Raw genomic sequence first — 6,000 nt, forward strand, 5'->3', positions numbered from 1 at the left:
CGCACAGCTCCGTGTTGTTGTTGCGAGCCAGTGATGACATGTGAAAATGAGCGAAATAAACAGTTACCGTCGCCTTTGATTTTTTTTTGAAATCTGTGATGGTCTGGACATGTAAGACTCACATCTGGACCACCACAACTCATACCATTGGACCTGATGAAAACGAGACTGAGCATATTGCAAGCTGAGCGCTGCCATTCCTCAGTGATGGAATAGTACCGATGATCAGGTCATTCCTGTATATTGGCTGTCTGGGGGTTACTGTTATTAACAGGTTTCTTTTTCTTGTCTGACTTTCCATCATTTTCTGCTGTGAATTGGTGCGTTTGTTTTTCCCAGGTGGGTTAGCACTTGAACTGCGAACCTCTTTAGTCGAGATGACCACATCATAATGACTGCCCGTGTGTCTCAGGTAGATGGACTTAGCTGCAACGTCGACAGCCAACCTTCAGTCCACATTGTGGGGTTCATATCAGTTCCAGTTCCGTGGTACCACTGAGTAGGAAAACACACACGTTTTGGTCAAATGTGTAAAGGTAAGCAGTTCGAGATCCGTGCCCCAGGCATACCTGTCCATCTTGCTTTGCTGGATGTACTCATCCATGCTTGAACAAGTGCTCAGTCCCTAATAGCTTTTGATATGTCCCAGCATACAGGGGGCAATATCTCTCATGTGCTGGACCATTTTAGCACGGACTGCCTCGTAGTGGTCTTCAGAACCTGTCACGACATATGACACTATGACAGCGAGCGGAACATGCAGTTCCCATCTGGTATTATACCTTTGATCTTACGCATGTCTGGACGAGTGAGAGGCAAGTCATGACCACCAGCACTCACTCCATTTGGTTTCTCAAACAGAAGACATAAAGCTGCACAAGCATCGCGCTGCCACTCTGCATCAACTGAGTGGAATTGAAATGGCCAAACTTTATTCTCAGGCTCAGTGTTTCCTTGTGGCTTCTCATTCCACAACTTAGATTTACCTTTGTCAATTACCAGTCTTAACAGAGTTAGAAGTCTTTCGCTCTGCAACACGGGCATGAAGCTTCATCTTGGCAGAGTTGGAAGCCTTTCGCTCTGCAGCAGAAGTCCGTTGCTTTTTTGCAGCTGGCTCGTCATTTTGGCACACACCAATAAGCTTGCGCTTTTTGGTAGCAGATGCAGCAGGGATGTCATACAAGGGAAGGTCTTTTCTGTGGAGTCCCCTCAATCGGTTTATCTCCTTGACACATTTTGTATTGATCCGAATAGATGCTGGGTCAAATGAAACGAGGTGCAACCCTACCAGCGTTTTCACTCTAGACAGTGCAACATCGGCCATTCCGTCAGCAAATACCTTATCGGAAAGGTTTACAATTGCACAATCCAAAGGCAGCCCTTGACATTTGTGTGTAGTCATGGCATAAGTCAAAATAAGCGGGAACTGGGTGCGATACACATAGTAGTTTTTCATCACTATGAATTTTCCCTTCACTTTCTCAATGTCGCAAGGACTGCTCAGGTGGTCAAACTTGACAGATATGCGACCTGGTAGTACATCAAGGATGGTGCCGATGGCACCATTGACTAGGCCTTCCTTAACATTTATGTTGTGCCTGAGCATAACTCTCGCACCAACTGCTAGGTTCAAAACAGCTTCCAGTCCTGCTGTGTTGTTGCAGTCATTATTGAGGTTGTTCAGCTGTTTAGCTGCCTTGTCATGCCACTTGGCCGTACGTTTCGTTTCGTCAACCTCGTCGGTGCATTGTATTACATGCTTTTCAGAGTCCAACTGATTAAGCATGTCGTGATTCACCTTATTGCACTGTTTTCGAGTGGGAAAGAGACAGACTGGACTCATTCCTGAATTCTGGAGATCATTAAATGTTTCCAAGACTGTGCCATCAACAACCCGTTCTTGAAGGGCAGCAATGCTTTCTTCAGTCAGACAACCACATCTCACACAATCCAGCATAGACGAGAATTTTCCATCCTTCTTCCGTCGTTCATTGATGGTGAGCTCATCATACACGACGGAGTCTTTCCAAATGTTAACAGATGTTGCACATCCCAGTTTGTGGCACACAGCCTTCTTGTCTATCAGTATCACCTCAAACACAGGATTGCCATTGACTGGCTGCAGTTGGTCCAAATCACCAACAAAGAGGACACTGATATTTCCAAACCACTCGTCTCCCCCAAACAGTTCTTCCAGCCGCAGGTGAATATATGCCAAGTTGAGGATGGAAACCAGTGAAACTTCGTCAACGATCAGAATTTTCAAGCTACGAAGTGTGGTCTTCAGGACTTTCTAGGCTGCTTTAGACAGTGACCAGTATCCTGCTTCCTTGCCTTCGTGCTCTACTGGTAACTGAAACAGCCGGTGAATAGTCACACCACCAACATTTAAAGCAGCCAAGCCAGTAGGTGCAGCAATGGCACACTTCAAATCGTCAGATGGCCACATATCATCAACCACAGCCTTTACAGCCTCGATGAGAAATGACTTCCCAGTACTCCCGACACCACGAATGAACATTCTCAAAGACTTGATGTCACAATGACATTTATTGGCTTCATGTTGACATTTATGTTGAAGGTGACTCTTCACGTTTTCAAAGATGCGCCTCTGATCGTCATTTAACATTGTGACCCTCTCTTTGAGAGTCAGTTTGATGGATGTATTGGCATTCATGTCGAACATGTCTCGCATAGCAGCCTTAGCTTCGCCAAACAACTGAGGATCGTCATCCTCTTTGAAGTTATTCTGTTCTACTCCATCTGCCTGTCTGACTTCATCAATTTTCTTGACAGTTGCCTGAGCTTTAAGCATAGTCTGCAGTCGTGAGTGATATGCCAAACAGTCATAATTTACTGGCAAGAGGCGATGAAATGCCTCCTCTTTTGTCTCACGAGGGTACGAAGAGAAGAATCAGGGAATAGAAGTGGTCTGTTCTCTCATCTTCCCTTTCAGGATCAAATAGCATGTGATTTACAAGCCCTGGCTTGGACAGCTCCCTGCAAAATCTATCCCCATTGCTGTCTTTGCTGTACCAGTCATAGTTGGCCACAAAGTAATGCAGACACGCGTCATCTAGGTCATCTGGTCTGCCGGGATAGTAGTTACTGTAGAGGTTTTGCTCAAAAATTTCTTCACTGTCTGGGTCAATCTCACGAAGTTGTTTGAGCACCTTATGGTTTTTCAACCTGCGACTCCTCTTGTGAGGCATCAAAACAGAATTCCACTTTACAACATCAGATTTTTCACAGAGATGATCTCCAAGCAAGATGTCAGAGGCTTCGTACAAACCACACTCTCTTGAGCGCAAAACTCTCACACCAAAGCTCCACAGCCGACTGTAGACGCTCTTGGATTCACCGACTTCCTGCCAGATGTCTTGCATGTTGCTCCTTTCAGCTTTTGCGACATAACTCGTCACATAGTGTGCAAGAGCCAAGGAGGATTCAGACACAAATTGTATGTCTACGTTGGCTTCCCACAGATAGAGGAGCAGAGGATTGTCGTCGTTGACCCTAATCTCTGACTCCGCATGTGCAAGCTGGTATATTTTCTGGCGTTTTTTTCAGCTTTTCCTCCACAAAGTGCAACTTTGCAGTTTCACAGGCTTCACGTAGAAACCCAAATTTGCAATTGGCAATGAAACTGCTGCCACGCTTGCACCTAACTTTGCAGTAGGCACTACACGTGTGTAGCTGGTACGTAGTGACTAGGACATGGAGGTCAGGATTGTTTTCCTGGTCTGGAATGTGGCTGGTAAACCTTTCCTGGATCCAGTCCAGCACTTTGCTAGGATCGTCCACACCGATGACGGGTGCATCACGTATCCACAAGAGGACGTTGTGGAAGTACTGTACTGCATTAATGTACTGTATGGCATGGTATTAAATGTACTGTATGGCATTAATCAAAACCAATATGGAAGTAGAGATCTTGACATCATATTGATCGTTGGAATTGGAAAACGAAGCAGATAGACGATTTCGTAAATGAATGTCAGGAATTTGCACGAACGTGGTAATCTCTTGTTCACCTGGTCACAGCCCCGGGCTAGAGCACCCTCCTATTGTGAGGCAAATGCAACTCCCAGCAGGGGGGGAGCGAACCGGCTCCAATGAGGCGAGCGTGGATGACCTCGGGGCATTTGCGGAGAAGGGATTAGCGCGACGATGCCCATAAAGACAGAAACATACTTTGAGTCAGGAGCACTTGCCACGAGAAGCCCTGCCCGACGGAATGAACGCGTACCACGGGTTCGGCGCTGCAGCCACGAAAGAGGGACTATGCGGATAGAGTTAACCTGGTCCATTGAGTTAAACGGTATTATTTGGTAATGGAATGAAGTGAATAACCAGTTAATAAAGTTGTGACCTTTTGTAAAACCTGTTTCCGACCATTGGCGTCTTGAGTCTCACCCACCACTTCCCCGACAACGTGATAGCGAGGAGCTCCACGTGCCTCATATTCTTTCTTCCAGTAGAAATGGTCTACGATTCCCAGAACTTCACCTTCGACAATTACCGTCTGAAAGAAAGTGTGAAACTTGAGAGAGAACTCCCGAGACACCGATATGGGGTCTTCTGTGCACAGCTTCCCTATTCTGTAATTGTTAGGGACATCGTTCACACTTTTGAGGTAAGTGATGATGTCAGGTGACTTGTGCTCTGCACAGCTGAAGGTGAGGAACAGTGTTGGAGTACCCACCTCACCTACCATGCATTTAAGCTCACCCTTTCTCACAGACCAGTAGTGTTTCGTGCCACGCACGGACTGAAGCATCGTAGCGAGATTGGTTTTGAGCTGTTGATCACTGGTCTCTACATTGTGCAAGATGATGCTGACAGACATAGGCACGGTCTTGGTGGACTTCATCACGTTGTACACACTGGACACGATAGACACACTAATGTGAGGATTAGAGCATTCCCTCGGATCGCGGAGGTCTAGAGTGACCATGAAAAAGGATAGAGCCTGGACACAGGGAGGGGCCGTCTCACGTGTGACCATGAAAAAGGATAGAACGTGGACACAGGGAGGGGAGCTGTCATGCATGACCATGAAAAAGGATAGAGCCTGGACACAGACCAAGGGAAACATGTCATGCATGACCCAAACCGACCAATCAGACAGTTTTTTGACCTTTTGATAAATACAATCTACATTTAAGAGGCAACGTTTACATTCTAACTGGTTGCTGGGGAACGCTAACATGCCTCTCTCTCTCTCTCGGGGCAGATACATCTGGGTGGTGTATTTCAGCACCACAGCGATGCAAAAATGCAAGGAGTAATGAAATGATTTTTTAAAAATTGCTTCATATTTGATCTTCTGCATAATTAATTTGGGCAATCTCATCTGTATTTCTCGGAATTTTGAATCTTGCCCTGGGTGGGGGGACAAAAATGGCTCCGCATCAGCCGGATTAATTTGGGCACAAATTGGCATCTCAAGACACATGACCGCTGCAAATTTGCCTGACAAAATTGGCCAAGCGAACCGTCATGCAATCCGCCCATAGAGGTACATAATGTGCAGACCAAAACTGCCCGTATAACGGCTTTATTTGCCAATTTGCTACGCAATGGAGTCCGTGGCCAATAACCACACAAAAGTACTCATGAACAAACGGGAATAATTACAACAAAATGGGGTGGCGAAGAAGTAGAAGAGCACTGCCACAAGCGGTGATGCAGACTGTTACAAATGGACAATAATAAGCACATACAAAAAGCACAGAACCAGTGCAGTGTGCGGGCATATGTCGAGTCCCGCGGGATGAGTTGGACCACTCACAGTGCATGCCGATTGGCCGACGTGGCCAACAGGCTATGTTTGATGGCCTGGTCTGATTGGAAGGGCAAGGCAGGAATTTTCCAGATCACATGTTGGGCGGGAGATGCAGGAAGGGGGAGTAAAAGGAGGCATCGGAGAAACATTGGCTTAAAATGAGCATGGAGAAGACGGAGGTGATGTGGGTCAGGCAGCAGAGAAAAGAAATG

The sequence above is a fragment of the Myxine glutinosa genome, chromosome 5, assembly GCF_964187855.1.
Source record: "Myxine glutinosa chromosome 5, kmMyxGlut1.1, whole genome shotgun sequence".
In the NCBI taxonomy this organism is placed as follows: domain Eukaryota; kingdom Metazoa; phylum Chordata; class Myxini; order Myxiniformes; family Myxinidae; genus Myxine; species Myxine glutinosa.